At 39.9% G+C, this 21085-nt stretch overlaps 1 long non-coding RNA gene across 6 annotated transcripts in view; it reads left to right on the top strand.

The window, feature by feature from the left end:
- LOC111178346 (uncharacterized) overlaps window positions 1–21085 on the top strand; it is a 70191-nt gene that overhangs the window by 8856 nt on the left and 40250 nt on the right. For all 6 annotated transcript variants that reach the window (XR_016394792.1, XR_016394802.1, XR_016394795.1 and 3 more), the window contains exon 1: window positions 1–21085. This exon is cut by the window's left edge and continues 8856 nt beyond it. This is a non-coding gene — a long non-coding RNA (uncharacterized LOC111178346).

The following is a 21085-nucleotide window of genomic DNA, read 5'->3' as shown; positions in this document are numbered from 1 at the left end:
ACGAACCCGTGTCCCCTGCATCGGCAGGTGGACTCTCAACCACTGCACCACCAGGGAAGCCCCCGAGAAAATGGTCACTTTTTAACTGAGTGGACCATTTAGCTGTCCCACAAATCAAGCTACCTCATTATTTAGAAGAAAACACTCAAGATGTTCCTTTAAATCTTGGAAGGACCCTGTGGGAGCCCCATCCTTCAGGATCTAGCTAGGATGTCACCTTCTCCGGGAAGCGTTTTTTGATCCTCCAGGCAGATTTAGCAACACCCTTTCCTCTGACTCAGCTTGCAGATCATTTCTCCAGTGTAACAATTAGCACATTACCTTGTAGTTATTTATGTTGTCTTTATTTGAACTTCTTGAAGGCAAGGACTGCATTTTATTCAGCTAGGAAGTCTCTCACAGTATCTAATATAGTGATTGGTGCAGGTCACAATAAATATTTGCTGAATGAATGACTGTATGATTGAATACATACACAAATGTGAAATAAAGTTTTCTTGTAAAGTTTTTATTAGATCAAGAACATTAACCAGAATCCCTATTCAATTTCTTTTGGGCTTTGGCACTTCTTACTGAAGATATCCAGGGTAATTGAACAAAGCCTGATCAAGAAAGACTAACATTCATCTACTCCTTGAAAAGGAAGAATTAATCCTTTGGCCCCCTACAATAGTTGTAGTTTTAAGATTAATCTTAACTCAGTTTGTAGCCTATAAAACAAAACTAATAGCAGAATTCAAAGCTTTAGAGCATTTTTAGGTGGCCTGATGGGAAAACATTGAAATAAATACAAACATTTAGATAAAACAACCAATTTTATAGTATTAACTCTGCCAATTAATGATAATGGAAGAGCCGTCCAGTTAGCTAAATCACTAATAGTTTTATTAAGCAGAGGTTGGTAATTTAAAGCAAACAATTTCTTTCTAATTTTATCCACTTGCACACCAAGATATTTAAAGGATAACAGGGGATCCAATAAAGAGTATTGCTCAAGAAGAGCTATATTTAAATCTCCTAATGGCTATAGCATAGAGTTACCCCAATTAGTCAGAAAACCCAAGCAGTCAGTAAATTCTTTCAAGGCTCCGTAATTTGGGGTAAAAAGAAATGAGACACAACAAAGTTGCTGCTTGTAATCATTAGCATTATTATTGTGGCATATTTGGAAGATAGAGAGGCCCTGAGACAGTCAGGGGTGTAAATTTAACTCATCGAATCCCGCAATTATGAGTGCTCTGTACCTATACTCTGCTTCGCGCTGCAGCATTCTTGAGGGGCTTTTCATGGAGGTCACTGCTAACACCTGCTTTCAGGGCAGCAGGTCAGGGGGAAGTTCCTGTACTCGATGACATGCCAAAGCTAGGACTTTCCCTATCAAACCTCCATGGAGAATTCAGGCACGTAATTGGATAATTCAGGAAAATCCTCTCAGGACCAGAATGATGTTAGCATTTCTTACAATACCATTTTATTTTTCTCAAGAGAATAGACTTTGAGAAACATCTGTATCGTCTGGATATGTGAACTTCATTAGTAGAGACTGGTCAGTTAAGGACAAATAGCAAATGATCAACTGAAAAGGGCCTTTGTAGTCTACCTTCTGTTTGAGTACAAGATTGCCCTTAAAAATTTCAGGATTAATGATGCTATTTATCCCATATTCACGTACTGCCAACCAAGCATTGTGCTTAGATGGACAAACTTTAAAGGAAAAAGAACAAAATGAAGAGCATCTCCAAAGCAGGCAGGAAATGTTGTTTGTTTATAGTAACAACTACTGTTTATTGAGCCACTTATTATGAGCCAAGAACTGTGTTAATATCTTTATATTCATTATTTCATCAAGCTGCCCATCAGTAAAGGGGGTGTTATCTCTTTCGTATAGATTAGTTTACCGAGGCTTACAAGTTGAAGTAGATTGCACACAGCTACTAGTCTTAGAGCCAGGATTCAGACTTAGGGCTCTCTAACTGCAAAGACCTTGCTCTTTACTGGATCGTTTATTGCCATCCCCGTCTGGAGGCTGGCACGTTGTCAGTGCTTAGTGTATATTGCAGGAGGATGATGGTCTCCATGTGCTCCAGTGGTATGACAAACAAATACCCTGCAGATAGCCCTGTGGGGTAAATACAGAATGAACCAGACCCAGCTGGCCATTTGCATCAAAGTACCTCACCAGAGTTCCCAGCCGCTCTGGCAGAGTGCCCAGGTGCTACCCCGGAGTCCAAACGGAATGCTCTTTGAGATGCCTCTGGTTTTCATTTTCCAAGCCTTGCCACACACAACAAGTGGGCCTGGGGCTGGCCGCAGAGTCCCAAACCAGCCTCCCGTCTAGGGAGGAGTGGGAGGTTGTGGAAACAAAAGAGACTGGTGATAGCAATATCTTGGTATCAAGAACTAACTTTTCTCTAAACTCTAAATAAAGTCTCATCAAATCCATCCATAGAACTAAGTCTCGGCCAGTATCATTAGATAAAAGATTGTCTGTGATATGAGCTCCCTGGAACTTGTGTTTACCAAGAAGTAAGAGCAAAGACTAGCTGAAAGATCTAAAGGTAGCTCAGTTTTAGGGCTGAGGGCAGGATGGGCTGAAAGAACACTTACTAACTCAGCAGGTAGGCCAGCCTGAACGGCGTTTGATCAATATTAGGGAGCAGTCTTAATTTCTCTCCTTTTACATTCTCTACTGTTCCTTTTAGGTCACATTAAATACGTCCCTCTCTTAGGGGGGCAACTTTGGAGATGGAGCTTTATCTGACCATCGGTTCAGATATTGGCTCTGCCACTTGGTAGCGCTGAGAGCACGGACTGGTCACGAACCACTCTCAAGCCCAGATCTTGTGGTAAGAAAGGGATCTTGCAGATTGTAGATACTCAATGAGCAGTTTTTTTCTTTCTAATTCTACTATTCTTTATTACTTGCAGAACAGTATAAGTGATAATTGGAACTGGTCCTCAGCAGAACTGGTATTTTAGTTTGAGAAAGAATAGAAAAAAAGCAACTGAAAAATATTGATACTAGGAGCAATTTAGGTGTGGCCTGCGGTCCCAGAGATTTTCACGGAAAATTGTACCTGCCGTCAGCCGCGTATGGGGCTGAAACACTGGGCCAGTAGTCAGGATCCTTGGGCTTTTTCCCACTTTGGCCACTATTTTATGTCAGGTTTCCTGAGAAACAGACTCTAATATGGAGATTGCTGTACAGGAGGTTTACTGGGGTGTGTTTTCAGCAACACCTGTGAGGGGTTGAGGGATGCAGGATTAGCTAAGAGAAGATGAAGTGTGATCTAGCTGTGACAAAGGCCTCAGTAGATCCCACAGCAAGCTCTGAAGCTGGGGTGGGTCTTTCAGAACTACCCTGAATTGAGGCAAAGGGACTTTGAGCTGTTGCATCAACAAGTCAGTGCATATAGGCTGCCCGCAGAGGAGAGGTCATGTTCCTAGGAGAGGGCAGTGCCTGCAGAGGGACCTTGCTGTGTGCCATCAGCGGGTAGCATTTCTCACATCTGGGAAAATGAGTGCCTTCAGGAGAAGGGAGGAGGATCTGCACAGGGCATCGTAGCATCCACTAGAGCTACTGTGCGTGTAAGGCACCGTACTGCTTTGGTCCTCACTATCCAACACTTGCAACCAATATTTATGAACGCCTACTTTGTGTATTGTTTCCTTTGCATGGAATGTCTTCCCCTCACTTAGAGATACCTGATGAATTAACACATCAAAATTCTGATAAAATGTCAATTCCTCTAAGGAACCAGTTTTAACTATCATGCACAATTAGATACTATCTTTTCTATTTCTGTGCCATCAAAGCATTTCATATATACCTTTCCCAGGGCACAATTCACTGTATTAAGATTACTGTGGGGCTTCCCTGGTGGCGCAGTGGTTGAGAATCTGCCTGCTAATGCAGGGGACACGGGTTCGAGTCCTGGTCTGGGAAGATCCCACATGCCGCGGAGCAACTGGGCTCGTGAGCCAAAACTACTGAGCCTGCACGTCTGGAGCCTATGCTCTGCAGCAAGAGAGGCCGCAATGGTGAGAGGACTGTGCACTGCGATGAAGAATGGCCCCGCTCGCTGCAACTAGAGAAAGCCCTTGCACAGAAACGAAGACCCAACACAGCTAAAAATAAATAAAGAAATAAAGAAATAAATTTATATATAGAAAAAGATGACTGTGGTCGGGGAATCTTATTTATATTTGTATCTTTTTCTCTTTTTTCCCCCAATACAAAACTTAAGTGAATAAGTCATTTTTAAAGTCTATTTGTCTAATACTAGCATAGTTATACCTTCTTACTTTTGGTGAGTATTTGCATGGTTTATTCTTTTAATTCTTTCACTTTAAATTTTTCTATATTATTATATTTTAGATACATCTCCTGTAAATGACATTTAATTCAGATTAATTTTGTTTTTATCCAGCATGACAATCTTTGTACTTTAACTGGAACATTTAGGACACTTATGCCTATGTAATCACTGATGTATTTAGGTTAAAATCAACCATCTTATTTTGTGCTTTTTAATTGATCCACCATATCTATGTCTTTTTTTCTCACCTTTCTTGACTTCTTCTGGATTTAATTTTTTCTTTACTATCTATATTTTTCCTCTCTGTGGATTTGGGAATCATTTACTTTTTTCTATCCTTTTAGTGGTTACCTTAGAATTTACAACATTCACCCTTCACTTATCAAAGTCTAATGTTAACATGTTTACTCTCTTCTGGAATATATACAAGGACTTCAGAATAATTTAACTCAAGTTTCCCTTTGTCCCCAACTTATAGTTGACAACATACAGTTGTCATGAATTTCAATATTTTAAAACCCTGTAAGACATTAATATTACAGCTTTAAAGTCAATGTTTATGTTTACTCACATGTTTATCACTTTTTTAGTTCTTTAATCCTTCCTACATCACTGATCCTTTAGCTCAGTTTACTGGTTGTGAATTCTTTCAGATTTTGTTCATCTGAAAATTTCTGTATTTCACTTACATGCTTGAACGATATTTTGCTGGGTATAAAATTCTATTGTTGTTTTTATATTCTATAAGAACATTGAAAATATATTCCCATTTTCCTTTGATTTTCATTTTTACCCTTGAGATATTTAACTATAGCTCCTTGGAAGGTAACTGTCTTTTTTCTCTAGCTGCTGTAAACATTTTTCATTTTTTCTTTATTTTTCTGTAGTTTCACAATGAAACATCTTGATATATATTTCTTTTTTCTTTATTCTGCTTAGGGTTCTTAGATTTTGTTAATCTGTTCTGGAAAATTCTGCCATTTCAGCCATAGTGTTTTAAATATTGTTTTTGCTCCATTTTTTTCTCTTGATTTTATTTCTAAACCTACAGTTATATATGTTAGATCTTTTCACTATATCCTCTGTCTCTTATCCTCTCTTCTATACTTTCTATTTTTTGTCTCTTTGTGCTATATTGTAGAAAGTCTATTCTGACCTGTTTTCCTGTTCAATAATTCTCTCTTCAGATATGTTGAATCTGCCATTAAACTCATTCAACCAGTTCTTAATTTGCTATTATATTTTTCCTTTTCAAAACTATGTCACTTTTTCCCAGTTTCTGCCTGAAATTTTCAGACTTGGCTTTTCTTTCACTTGGTAGGTATAATTGTTTTTATAGTTTTTATCAGATATTCCCAATATCCAGCATCTCTGTTAGTTTGTTTCTATTGTCTTGTTATTTTGACTGGTTCTCATTCATGGTGTCTTGTTTTCTGTGTACCTTATTTCCTTTTATTGTATGCTGTGCCATGTGTTTGATAAATTACTTTTATGAACACTTTGAGACATAAGATTGGTATGTAGTTTATATGAGTCCTAAACTTTGGTAGACCCTGAGCTTTAACTCTTGTTCCCTCTCCTACAAAGACCTTCAAAGGAAATACAGTGTTCCAGTTATTTATTTCAGATAGTCAAGTGTCTTTTGGGAAAAAAAAATATTTGAATATAGGACTTTTATTTTCTTCTGGATTTTTTTTTTTTTTTTTTTTTTTTTTGGCGTTACGCGGGCCTCTCACTGTTGTGGCCTCTCCGTTGCGGAGCACAGGCTCCAGACGCGCAGGCTCAGCGGCCATGGCTCATGGGCCTAGCCGCTCTGCGGCATGTGAGATCTTCCTGGACCGGGGCATGAACCCACGTCCCCTGCATGGGCTCTCAACCACTGCGCCACCAGGGAAGCCCTTCTTCTGGATTTTGACTGGGCAATTTCTCATTCTTTGGTTAACTGTTTGGTGCTTTCAGAAGGTGTGGGTTTTTAAAAAATATTTTCTCCAACTTTCTTTTACTTTTTTTCAGAAGACGGGCTAATCTGAGAAAAACTAGTCTACTATTGTAGGAAGTAGAATTCTACTTTTGTATTTTCGTTTTTAGCACAACTCTGGTCACTCAATATTTGCTGAATAATGACTATGTGAATGGTCATGGGCATTGGAATCAAGTTGTACAAGCTATAGTTTACTATCTTCAAGGAATTTATTAGTTATTAGGCATTGAAATAAAACACACACAAAACAACTTTAAATAATGACCACTCTATGATTAGGCCTCCATACTTTCATAGTGGAATTGTAAATTAATATACTTCTTTGGAGGTAAATTTAATAATACTCATCAAAATTAAATATGTACATAGTCTTTGGCTAAATAATTCCACATCTAAGAATTTGTCTGATATATACTCTGTATATACTTGCCTAAGCGCTCAAAGATATATATACACACACACACACACACACACATATATATATATGAGAATATTCATTGGTAACAGCATGTTTATAATAAAAAGACTGGAAACAATCTAAATATCAATCGGGGATCAGTTAAATAAATTATGATATATCATACAATGGAATACTATGCAGCCATTAAAAAGAATGGGAGGTTTATACGTTTTGATGTGGAATAATATTTGTGACATGGTTAAGTGAAAACAAAGAAATAAACAAGGAGCTGGAGAGTATATATAATATGCCACACACACACACACACACACACATACTTAGAAATGTATAGCTTATCTCTGAAAGGCTCTACATGGGACTGCTAATAGAGGTTATATCTGAGGAGAAGAACAGGGGCTTGGAGTCAGGGATAAGAAGGAAAGTTTTCACTGGGTACTTTTGTGTTCATTCTATTCTATTCTGCTATTTATTTTTACCATGTGCATGTTTTTAACCACTACAAAAAGAAAAAAAAGTGCTAGGAAAGTAGTGTATTAGAAGGTACACCATACTGGTGATCAGTTGCCGCCCACTGTATTTTGGTTTTGTTCTGAGAAAGTCTCATGACCTTTCCAGAAACTCAGTGTCTTCTGTGAAATGAGGACATTGACCTAGATAATCTCTAAGGCCTCTTTCAACTTTAACACTCCCCAATTTTATCTACTAACTTGGAGATACTTTTATTGCAGAAGTACTTCAGTCAGGCAGTATCTCTGAAGATAATTTGGCAGATGAAAGTATTAGTATTAGATGATGGTACTGGTTGCCGAAAGTGCTAACCTTCTTGGTTCTCCTTCAAGTATGACACTGTGCTTTCCTTAAGATGATACACTAAAATAATTGATTTTTTTGGATTCACAGTTTGAAACTGTGATTTTTAATATAACTTTACATTTGAAATATTTTCGGCCCATTTTTCTTTAAGATTGAGTAGACTTAAGTCTCTCACAGACTGACCAAATCTTATTACTCTCTGTTTACTGTACAATGAAAGCTTATTTTGTAAGTGTTTCCACATTTTATGCTCACATAGTTCTAAGTGGCCAAAACATTTAATTAAATGGACTATTCATAAAATCTCATTTCCTGGCTGGTCATCTGTATCAATGATAACAGTAGCATCCACCCCATGGCTATAACTCCGATTCTTAAAAAAAAGAGAACAGTTATTTAAATCAAAAATATGCTCAGACTAATTATTTAAAATCTTTTTCAATTATAAAAGTAATTCAAGTTTATTTTCAAAAGTTCAAACAATAGAGAAATAAGAATTGAAAGTTTCCTCTCCTCTGCTTCAGTCCTACTCCTCAGAGGTAAACACTGTTAGTATGACACGTATCTTTGCACACACACACACCCCACAGAGTTTGCTTTTACAATAATGGGATTATACTGAAAATAGTGTTTTTGTACACAGCAAAATATTGTACTTGGGGTACATGTAGCTCTATCTCATCCTTTAAAGTGCTGTACCTTATTCAATCACACAGATATAACACGATTTATTTACATATTGTCTTAATAATGGGTATCTAGAGTTAGCTTCCATTTATATGCTGTGAGAAGCAGTGTTGAATTGAATTTAGATGTTTGGCTAGAATTTTTATAGAATATTTTTCTAGAATTGAGGTGTTAGATTACAAAGAGCTTCCTACACGCCAGGCACCACTGTAAGCCCTTTAAAATATCAACTTTTTTCATTCCCATAATAGCATAGATACTATTATTACTTCCGTTTTGCAGAAGATAAACTTAGGCTCAGAGAGGTTAAGTAACTTGCTTGAAGTCTCACAGCTCTAAGTGGTAGAGCCAGGATTGGAATGCAGGCTCTCTGAATCCAGAGTCTATGCTTAACTCCTACACTCTACTCCTTCATGGGATAGGTGTATCTGGAACTTTGATAGACACTGCCAACTTGTCCTCCAAAAAGATTGTTTCACTTTATACTCCCACCAACTGAATTTGAGAGTTCACCCATTTCCTCATTTCCTTACAAAATACTACATTCTTTAAATTTTTTTTGCCAATTTATCGTTGAAAAAATAGTTCATATTATTGTTTTAATTTACAATTAATGCAATATTAACATTCATAAATCTTAACTTCTATGAGACTTTTACTACAATAAATTACATAAAAGAATTATTCATCATTTCCAGATTATTATCCAAGAGCAGTGAAGCCCACATACATCTTCTTCAGAAAATGCTCACAGCATAGTGTGCACATGGCTTCCACGTTTGCAGTGGTTCCAAAGTTTGCTTTTGAGGTTACTTCCCTTTTTCTTTTGGATAAACTTCTCCCAAAGGAGCTGGGTGAGCAGAAGTCTTTTTGAAAGTATAGCTCGAACTATTTCTTGAGCAATCCAAGGACTCATTTACAATGTGATCCTTAGATTCACAACACATAGTTTGTGAGAGGGTGTGCCCAGAGCAGTTAGGAAAAGCAAAACAGCACTTGAACAGTGAGGGATTTAGCAGGAAGATCTGACCCAACAAGTAGAAAGTCTTTTAAAGGTTCAATCAAGTTTATTCCCATCACATTCCTCTGGAATGCCCAACAGGCACATGCTTTGTCAATGAAAATTATTTTCGATCTCATTGATGTTTCATTTGGCAAGAATCATTTCTTTGAACAATTTCTTATTAATCACCTAGGATTTTTCATTTCTGACAGTGTTATCATCAATTGCATATTTATAAAAGAGCCAAACGTCAACCTGTATTCAATCTGTTTGTTTACGCAGAACGTAATTTGAAAAAAAATGCCAATCTATTTACAACCAAATTTCAGATCTTCAACATTACAAAGGGTAAGAAATGTGAACACAGTGGAATTCTTCTATCATCCTTATTTTGTGAGAGCAAGTATCATATATCCACCTTACCAGTCATGTCTTTTAGCTTTCTCCCTCTCTTTGTGGTGTGTAGTTTTCTGTTTCTGGGCACATGGTCTGCCTGTGGTAATCCAAATATTAATGACAACACCAAGTGTCTTAATGGGGTCCTGCCTCCCAGACAAATAACTCACTGTGGTTCTAAGATTGTGTCTTCCAATAGGTGCTAACTGAAATTGTTTTGGTCAAACCACCTTTTATACAGGCGTATTAAAAATACATTCAGGGGCTTCCTTGGTGGCGCAGCGGTTGAGAGTCCGCCTGCCGATGCAGGGGACACAGGTTCGGGACACAGGTTCGTGCCCCGGTCCGGGAAGATCCCACATGCCGCGGAGCGCCTGGGCCCGTGAGCCATGGCTGCTGAGCCTGCGCGTCCAGAGCCTGCGCTCTGCAGCGGGAGAGGCCACAACAGTGAGAGGCCCGCGTACCGCAAAAAAAAAAAAACCCAAAAAACCAACCAACAAACAAAAGAACATTCAGGAGTAGATGAAGGAGTTTGGCATGTATTATTTTTACATGCTGGGGGCAATGTTGGGCAGTGCAGCCTCTGGCTGTGAGCAGCCTGTGGGTCCCCAGGGAACATTTCACCAGGCTTCAGCTTAAACGTTGTTTATACGCGGCCATTGATTTCCTTTACCAAGAGCTGCCAATCCAATGGAATCAGCTCCACCTGTCAAGCAACTCTACCCTCTCCTCAACCAGGTGGCCATCACAGAAGCTGGGCTAGCAGTGGGAGGAATGGCCATACTGGCAATCTAGTGCAGTGTCAGCATTACCTGGGAACTTGTTAGAAATGCAAATCCCTTGCCCCACCCTATGTCTCCTGGGGATTTGGGTGCAGGCCAAAAAGTTTGAGAATCTCTGCTCTTGCTTAATATGTCAGAATCTCCCACTTTATTTCTTTTTTTAACCCCATATTTTTATATCCTTTTTTACCCCTGTAATATTTTCTCAATAATGGATTCACTTTCTAAATATCTTTGAACTGTCCTGTGGCCGGAGCTCACCCTCATGAGTGGTGGCTGGCCAAGGCTTAAAAATGGGCTCAAAGAAGGGGGGCTTGACGTGTAGCCTTTCACAATTTCCGTGGTGTAAATACTCCTACCATGGCTGATTGCAAGCTACTCACATGATCTTACTGAACACGGAGTTAAGAAGAGATGTGCATAATTGCTCTCCAGAGTGGGTGTGAGCGGCTTTAACACCCTACAGGGTGGTACCAATAATCCTGTAGGTGTTGGCTTGAATTTAACTCAATGGGGATTTAGATTGGGTTTACACGCGAAACTGGAGTCATTATTTGCGGTTCAGTTGTTGAATCACTGAACGCTTGTGATCATTAAGGTGACTGAAATATTCAGTTGATATCCTTTAAAATCACTGGAAATATTCAAAATCAGCTTACAACTGGCAGTTTGGAGATGGCACACACGTAATAGATTCAAAACCATGCCTATATTTGATGCCTTCTTTGCATGCCCTGTCAAATTACTTATTTGGTAGATGGTAAACCCTAAAAAAAAAATGGACTTTGTTTTGTTCACCATTCTGTCATTATTACTTACACTCAGAACTACCCAAAAAATGTTTGTTGAATTAATAAATTAGTAACTATAGTAGTTTAAGGCTGCGATAACAAAATACCACAGAGTGGGCGGCTTAAACAACAGATATTGTTTTCTCACAGTCTTGCAGGTTGGAAGTCCAAGATCAAGGTGTTGGCAGGTTTTGTTTCTTCTGAGGCCTCTCTCCTTAGCTGGCAGATGGCCACTTTCTTGCTGTGTCCTCTAGTGATTGTTCCTCTGGTGTCTCTCCCTGTGTCCAAATCTCCTCTTCTATAAGGACACCTGTCTTATTGGATTAAGGCCTATCGTAACAACTTCATTTAACTTCTTTGAAGACCTTATCCCCAAATACAGTTACATTCTGAGGTGCTAGGGGTTAGGTTCTTCAACTTGTGAATTTGGGGGGATACAATTTAGTCCATAGCAATAACTATCATAGCTTCTATATCTTAAGGCTCCACTAGCTCAATTAAAAGAAAAAACCAAAACCAACCCCCCCCCCAAAACCCCACATCAGTTGTGTAGATTTGGAGTCTGTTAATCATATACCTCTATACTTGCCTTGATATGAAACTTGTATTGATTATGAAGTGGACACAATCTCACCTAAGAAATGACAAGCTAGTCTTACAAGTTGAAAAATTATGCCTCCCACCCCTACACTTGTCTCATACTTATTCTTGGCACATGAGGCTTTGTTTCTGCTGAATGAGTTAGAAGAACAGGAGAGATGGAAATGTAATTAGCTTGCATATATAGAAAAATAAGATATCGGAACTTTATAATGCATACATGCATATGTTTATGTGTGTGTGTAGATTGATAGATACATGCACCATAAAAATAAGGCATGAGAATTTTATCCTGCCACATACTTTCACTTGAGGGAAGACACCACTGAGAAGGTTCGACTGCAAAAAAAACCTCTCAGCTCTCACATTTCTGAGATTATTTTTTGATTCAGTGACTATCAGAACCGCAGGAAAGAAGTTCAGAGTGTGGCCAGTCTAAAAAGCCTTTGGCGTGTCTCTTTGTTGGGGAAGGGCAGGCTCTAAAGAGCTGAAACTTTCTTGGTTGAGAAATAGCTCCACTTTGGTCAGAACTCTGGCCAACTATGAGAGTAACATGTCACTCTGAAGTCCAGCTTCTATTTTTTTCCTTATTGGCATTTGGTCATCTTAAGTCCTGTGGTGACGGGAGAGAATCATAACACCGTGTTTTAATTTTATACTATAGGTTTTGTTAGGTTAGGTCTAATTTTTCTGTTACTTTTTGGGATCATGATCAGACTTTTAAAATTTATTTATTTTGTTGTTTTGTTTAAGTTGAGGTTCTCTTTTGATCAGTAAACTTTTTAAATTGTTTTTTAGAAATCCTCAAAATAATTTCAACATGCCTTGAGGCCGTATGTTCTTGTAATAAAATAGCATGACTAGGTGGTTCTTGGCGACCAGCCTAGCACGGTAAGGCATGCTGTTATTACACGGTTACACACATCCTGGTGTATGTCTTATTATGTAATTGTTCTTCTCATTCAGAGATGCTGCTGAAAGCAATTACGTAAGTCATGTTCATTTCATGGGGAATCTAAAGCGTGGAAGTAAAGAAGAGTCAAACTCATAGGCACTGAAGGCAACTGTTCCTTAGACTGCACGTCACGTCTCTTGATAGGATATTGAGCTACACCCTCAGGAGATTGAACGGGCACATTTTGGCCTTCGTATCCGATTGCCTCTTTTTCCCCCAGCCAGCAAGTAACAATAGCAGCATCTGTAATTTGTGTATTTAGTTTTATTTTTAAAGTTTTTCTTACAGTAAAATTGAGTGATATCGTGGTGACATTCTCTGCCTCATGACTTCAAAACCCTATTCTGTGTGTCCGGGAGTGTGACACATCTTAAGTAAAGAAAATAAAGGCCACTGACCCCAAAAAGAGACATAGGGGAGAGGGCAAGGTGAATTGCTTCTGTTATGTAAGGCAGCTCTCAAAGTCAGAGCTAACAAGGAGAGCTGGTTATACAGATGGGTTTGCCTAGGGTCAGACTGTCCTGAAGATTGTCTTCTGATGAAGGGTTTTGGGTCTGGTATGTAATGCTGTGGAGGGAGAATCCTGGAAGCTCTGCTAAGCAAAGTGGGAATTTTCAACCTGCTCCGAGGAGACTCTCCAGGTGAGGATGTGGGGCTTCTCCTGAGATGTGTCAGGCAGCTGTATAACCAGAGTCACGATGCATTTTTTTTTGGATGGATGACTTTTTAATGAGAGGGCAACCTGCTTCCTCTTTCCTCTTATTCCAATAGCTCCTCAAAACCCAAGGGAGCTTTGAATATCACTGAGTTACTCGGCAGCTTCGTGTCAGGTCAAAATGACAAGAATTTGGTTTGGAAAGAGCAAGCTGTCTTCCTGGATGATAAGGAGTCCCTAGACACCAGTGCCTTCTCTTAAGAATGCATCTGACATCATGCCCACTGATATGCTTCTACCAGAGGGTATACTGAGTCATTGAAAAGAGAAAGCAAAGCATGGAACCAGATGTTGATTCTGTTGCGTCCTGTAATTTTGTTGTGAAATCTTGGTAGCAGTGAGACGGTGGACCATAAGATCCTTAGGATGAGGACTGTGTCACTAATTTTACATTGCCAGGGTCAAACCCAGGACTTGATGTAGAGGAGATGCTTAAGATATGATGTTGTTCATGCCTGTTATGGTTAATTTTAGGGGCAACTTGGTTAGGCCACCGTACCCAGATACTTGGTCAGATATGTCTGGATGTTGCTGTTAAGGCATTTTTAAAATGAGATGGACATTTATGGCAGTGAACCTTGAGTAGAGCAGATTACTCCCTGTGATGGTTAATTTTATGTGCCGTAGTGTGAGTGAGTCTCATCCAATCAGTTGAAGGCCTTAAGAGAAAGGCTGACCTCCCTTCAGAAAGAGAGGATTCTGCCAAGAGATGGCATTCAGACTTGAACTGCAATACCAGCTCCTCCCTGGGACTCCAGCCTGCTGGCCGATCCTGCAGAATTTGAACTTGCCAGCCTCCATGATTGCATGAGCCAATTCTCAATGAATGAATGAATGAATGGATGTCTCCAGCATCTTTGCTTGACTCGCCCTGATGCAGACAAGGATACCAAGACAAGGAAAAGATGATTTGGGGATTTGAGGTGGTGGGGCAAGAGAAGAATTCAACAACCCTTCTCAGAATCCTTGATTTTATATTTACTGCCAATGCCCAATGTAAAAATCGTTGGCTTGATTTAAGTGCCTTTGTGGGGTTCCAAGCCCCATCACCACCACCAAGAGCAGCTCACCCCGCTGTGGTGTGAAGATGCTGAAGACCACTTTTCAACCTGATGTGACTTCTAACAGCTGAGATATTAAAACACTGAAAAACGGGCTTTATAATGGAAATGCTGACAGACTATTAACTATAGCAGCACTGCTCTAATAAATGGAATGGCCTGTCATAATCTCTAGTTCATAAATATGCAAATACAGGACTGGGGATTTGCTCCAAAGGATGTCTCTATAAGTTTAACTGACCTTTACTGATACCAGATGAGCCTGTTGCTTCTGTTTTCGTACATTGGATATAAAGTACAGGAAATCCAGCCGCCTGTCGGCCTAAAGTATATAAAGTTGAAACTGCCAACTACTAAACTCTGGGCTCTGATTCCATTTCTCTTCACATTCACGCTCTTTATTGACATTTTCATTTTTTTTCCCCAGGGGGTGAAAGCTGAGCGGGGGCAAAATCAAACATTGTTCCTCCTCCGTTCCCCCCGCCCCACATTATTTCCACATGTCACAATGCCTGCACGGCCAAAATTCATGGATTGCCTCAAGGACAAACAGGCCATCTACGCTGAAGTATAAATTTGAGTTTTATCCAGTTTTCCGCTTTTTAGACCAAATGGGCAGCAGATCCAGTGACTTCATATTTAATAACCTAGATGTCATTTGTCCTGTGTCTTTCAGCACAGAGTAAAGAGTTGGATGGATGGCAGTTTTGCAGATTTTTCCCCCCAATTATTTTAAGCTCTTCAGCCTAGTATCCGAACTATTGATGCCAAGCCAAATTGCCAACAGGGGAGAGATCCGTCCAATCCAGGAGCTAAATGAGTTACTGAGAGTCAATCTGTTTTTCCCTTGCTGCTGGGGTTTCCTCGGGCCCCGGCCTCTGTTGCAGTCACACACAGCGCAGCAGGCCCGGCCTCCTAGGTCTCCTCGATTCCGGCTCCCACCCTGCTTGCAGCAGCTGGGGATGCTTCTGACCAGTTGGCCTCAGAAATCCAGGGTCTCCATCACACTGTAGTTGAGGCCTTGCTTTGGCAGAAAATGAAGACATCTTGGCCTTGTTGTATTCGCCACTCCAGTAGCATGTCAGGTATCCAGAAAGGAAAGGAAGACCCAGAAACAAAAGGTGTTAGGGGATTGACCCGCTAGCTCACTGCTTCCCGTGGCCCAGTTCCCCCAGAGCACTCTTCTCCTTCCTAAATGTCCAAATGGAGTCCTGTGACACAGAATGTTTCAATAGGTGACAGAAAAAAAAAAAAAAAGGTGGGATGGAAGGGGCATGTGGTTCTTCTGGGGGTCGTGGTGGGGTGGAAAAGCACTAGCCTAAGCCAAAGTCTGCAGGAGTGGTAACACTTTAAGTGTTGGGGAGAAAACTCAGCACCTTAATAACGTTACTGTTTTGTTTTCAATTGAGACATTTCATTTCTAACAATATTAACTAAAAAGCAAAATCCTTGAATTCTTCCTGGTAGGGTCAGTGTTCAATTACACAAAAATATGCAGTCGACTTAGGACTGCACATAAGATTAAGATAACTGGTATTTCATGGTCAATGATTAAATTAGTTGACACAGTTCTATCCTGAACTTTGCCATCAGGACCGACCTTTTTGTGCGGTGTGTGTTGAGGCCTGTGGGTGATCTAAACTGGGATGAGCATTTTCTCTTGGAAACTCAACGCCATCGAGGAGCCATGTTCTCTGCAAATGTAGAGAGGAGTTCATGTGGAATTCAGAAAACAACCACGGAACCTTCTATCATTGTAAGCTGAACTGCCCTAGGAGTGTTCAGGAATTAGAGAACTCAGGAGTCCCTGAGAAATAAGGGAAGAGACGGGGAGTGAAGAAAAAGCTTGCTTAATTGATTTACTATAATTTTCAGATAGAAATATCAGAGCCCCAAACCCCAGAACGAGCAAGTTGGTTTTTTTTGTTTTGTTTTGTTTCTATTTTTGTTTTCATCGTAAAGTCTCAGAGAAGGGACAACTTTGTTCCTTATGGGGCATTCAGTTCTATTTCTGTAGTTCCAACAAAACTCACCTTTTTACATATTCATGTTGCTTTTTGGTCTCCCTTTTCTCAGCCAGCAAGGTGACAAGGGCAGTTAGAGAAAAGAGTCAGATTTCTGAAACACAGAAAGATTTCTCATTGAAATCAGGCATGTATTAGTGAATCACTTTTCTTTTTCTTTTCCTCTGATGGGGTCAACGGCTTCATTTAGGTTTTGTAGTGGGTTTCTGGATTCCAGGGATCCAGGAAGTTCTGGGAAGCGCTCCCACCACCATCTTAGTCAGAACTAATTAACTAAAAAATAAAGGCCCCTCTTTCTCTTCACATTTTGAACCACCGATCGACTAATACCAAGCACGAAACACCAGTTTCCAGATCATTAGTACAAAGCATCTTCCGCAGGAGGCAATAAAATGTTGCTTTATATAACTCAGCTACAGTTACACTGCTTTCAGAAAAAGCAGGAGTCTCCCTGAAAAGAAATTTACATGAAAACAGTCCCATTGTTTGAGAACTTATGCAAATAATGTGCAAAGGGGTTTGACAGTGATTTAAAAAAATTAAATCTTTATCACTGCCTGAGAAACTTGGTTACCTATAAAGAACTCCATTGCACTTATTTTTTTAATGTGTACAATATAGAGTTGTTTAATTTTTTTTTTTCCTTTAAGCTCCGAACTTCCTCCTAAGCTTCAAAGTCTTCTATAATGAATGCCCTACAGAGAGTCTAGTGCTTTTCGGCTTAACGTTTACGAGCATCCCTCATTACTAGTTAAGAAAATTGAAGATAACAACCACAAAAACTGACACAGCTCCAACTATTTTGAACAACGTAAATGTTTCTCTCCTGGGTGTAGCTCTTAGGGACCACATAGGGATACACACCCCTCAGCGCTCAATCAGTAGAAGATGAAGCTCTAAGTGTCTCAGTTCATGTTGATTGCCTCTCAACTCCCTGGTGCTAGGAATCTGGATGTGTCCATTAACGCATGTTCAAACAATGGATCGCCCATGCCAGGAATCTGATTTCCGTAGAAGGACATGAAGGGGATGGGTGAGGAATAGGGTGTCGGACCAAATGTTGTGACATTTCCCTTTGATTTCTACTTTCTTTGAATTCTTTTGCATTTACTACCTAGCGTCTGTCTGGCTTTGGTTCCTTCAATTTCTTTTCGTCTTTTCCTTCTGCTTCACTGTGGAAGATGATCAAAGTATGGAGTTTCTTCTATCCCAGGGGTTGGCATTTCTGCAGGCACAAATGAGACTGGTTTTCAAGCACCAGTGTTTGAACACCAGGAATTCCTTTAATGATCATGCCAGACTACATAGACTTTAGAATCAGACACTGGTTCCAGCTCTGCCATTTACCATCTTTGACATTTTGGACAAGTCATTTTGATGTCTTTCAGCCTCGGTTTCCTCTTCTGTAAATAGAATCATCATCACCATCATCCTATCTCGTCAGTTAAAAACAAACAAACAAAAAAACAGAACAAATGGCCATCCATGTATTTTCAACATATATATGTGTGAGTATATATTTCTTTTTTTTATACAGGTACCGTTGTACTATATATTATGTTAATTATAAAATACACAAAATGGAAATTAAATAATGAAATTACAAAATAAACAGAAATAAATATTTTAATATTTTCTTCTTGTCCTGCACAACTTGTGGGGTACATGACCACACTTTGGAAAAGCATAATAAATGTAACATGCTTAGTGAAGCCGAGTCCCCCTAAAACCAAGTTTCCCTGTCGAGTTTATGATTATCCTCTCTATCCAAAACTTTATCCCCTTTCCTGTCCCTCCTCTGTTTCCCTCAGGGTTGAGGAGTATCAAAGAAAAGAGGGGACTGAAACCAAGCAGGAAACTTCAGGGCCCTCCCGGATTCAAAAGCCCTTCCTTATCCCCCATTCCTTGTTTGTTGAAAAGGCTTAGTCTCCTAGGCTTTCCCTGAGTTCCAAAGAGAACACTCAAGCAGGTACTAATTAGGGAAGTGAGAGAATGCCGAAACAAAGGAAAAGCAGTTAAACAAGTTGGGTTGAACAATAGTTCAGCAATAAAATAGAGTCCTACTTCCTCCTCAAGGGATATACATAACAATCTGCTGCATATCTTTCCGCATCATAACGATCTGATGCATATCTTTCTGCAGAATCGAAACCCCCACCCAGGTGGAAGATGGTGACTACATGCTGAGCACAAGCATGTAGACCCTAGACTGGCTGGAACCAGGAAGTTGATGATTAAGCTTCCCGTTAACACCCAAAACACCCTGTCACCTCACCACCAAATGACCAGAAGAAAGTCATGCACCTTCCAACCCTCACCCCCAAATCTGCCTTTAAAAATCCTTCCCTGAAAGCCATTGGGGAGTTTGGGTCTTTTGAGCATGAGCTGCCTGTTCTCCTTGCTTCGTGCCTTGCAAATAAATGCTGTACTTTCCTTCACCACAGCGCAGTGTCAGTAGATTGGCTTAGCTGTGTGGCATGTGAGTGGACCCAAGTTTGGTTTGGTAACATTAGCACACTGCCTGACATGAAGCAAAACTCACTGCATGCTATGTATTATTTATTTTTATGCCCAAGGAAAAGTCCAATTGAAATGAAGAACAGGCAACCTCATACTGGCTTCTTTTGACATGACTTTGTTCTTATATAAGTAGCAGAAAGTGGTTGAGTTATAAGTCAGGCTCTTCCAATAGAAAGGAATCCTGTTGCATAATCCTGGCTAGCATTGTCTTCTACTGAGAGAAGAATTACACAATTATTTTCCACAGCACCTTATTTCCAAGAAAGATTGGTGGCTTCTCCCCTTCAGGTGGACACTGAAGACAGCACAATTGCTTCCCCTGGTGTGAGGCTGAAGTGATATTGCCTCCTTGATAAATGAAAACTATATCCTAAGAATCTGTGCAAATGGGGAAGAGAATGGGGGAGGACAGATTCAAAATTGGAGGAAAACAGAAAAGTCTCTGTCCTTTTTCTAATTATCCTTTTACTGCAATCAGTACTGCCCTTGACATTACTTATCATATACAATAGGTAAGACACACTGATTATGAATTTTATTGTGGTGACATTGAGTATAAGTCTAGAAATTTGTATAAATACTCTTGGTATAGAGGTTTCTAATTTCACACTCATTCATTTGTTATTCCTAAGCATTGTTACATATACTAAGCATCCACTGTATGTCGGGCACTGTGCCAGGCGCTATTTTGGGTATGAATTTGTCTTTTGAACAAAGAGAAGCAAGCCATAGGAACTGATAGAAATAAATAAAGAGCCCGAACTCCCACTCAGGAACTTGGGATTTGCTAGGGAATTTGATATGAACCAAGTGGTAATCGACCTCACACTTTTAAACTAGTGAGCATCAATCTTTCTCCTTGGAAATTGTTTTATTACCTACAATGTAAAACTTTGACAAAAAAAAAATCTTACAACAAAGTATTGAAAAAAATCAAGGAACTAAAAGCGGAACAGGAATTTGGATTCATCTTGACAAAAGCACACAGTAAGTATTTTAATTCTGTTTCAGTTATTCTGGATTCACTGGGTATCCAGGCTTAGAGATTTCTTTGTGTTCAGTCTGTTTTGTTGGCTTCACTCTTCTTGAGGCATATACTCTCAGTGTAGACAGTGGTGATGTGTGTGTGTGTGTGTGTGTGTGTGTGCTTGTGTTAGACATTTCTGGTTTCACCAATATCTGGTTCTCCTCTTATTTTTGCACACAGGAAGATCACATATCCTGGAACTTAGGGGAACCTGTGACAAGTTCTAGCTAATGGATTGTAAACTGAAGTGGGATGATGTCAGTTCTGAGTCAAGGCATAGAAGGGTGCTGATGAGATACCCCTTGTCTCTTCTTCCTTCTGCTGTGGAGACGCGACCAGCTGTTTTAACATCCTTCAACCTGGTCCGTGAGTAACTGTACGAGCAGAGCTTCTCACTAACTTGTGATGAATATGAACTGGAACAAAAAAATAAATAAACCTTTGTCTTGATAACTCACTGGGATTTCAGGGCTAATTTGCTACCTCTGCATAACCCATTCTATCCTGACAGTTACAGGGTTTTTATATTTTTGTTTTTTTCCCAGAAGAAGAGTGGATATCTAGATCTTTCTCCAAAGATGTTCTACTCTTAGAAATTGTAAGCAAAGTACAAAGATTTGAAGACATCAGGGGACTGAAGTGAGAGCAACTTATGAAAACATCAACGAAAAGGACTCAAATATCTAGAATAAAAATAGGGCTTCCCTGGTGGCGCAGTGGTTGAGAGTCTGCCTGCCGAGGCAGGGGACACGGGTTCGTGCCCCGGTCCGGGAGGATCCCACATGCCGTGGAGCGGCTGCACCCGTGAGCCATGGTCGCTGAGCCTGCGCGTCCGGAGCCTGTGCTCTGCAACGGGAAAGACCACAACAGTGAGAGGCCCGCGTACCACACACACAAAAAAATAAATAAAATAAATGTCTTGCTGGCCAAGTTTGCATCATCAGAACCAGATGGTGGTTCTTCAAGAGATTCATCTATGGAATCTGAAAG

This window comes from Delphinapterus leucas, chromosome 1 (assembly GCF_059928025.1).
Source record: "Delphinapterus leucas isolate spDelLeu-1000000601 "Yukka" chromosome 1, BTC_Dleu_Yukka2, whole genome shotgun sequence".
NCBI lineage: Eukaryota > Metazoa > Chordata > Mammalia > Artiodactyla > Monodontidae > Delphinapterus > Delphinapterus leucas.
This window is presented reverse-complemented; position numbering and strand designations above follow the sequence as displayed.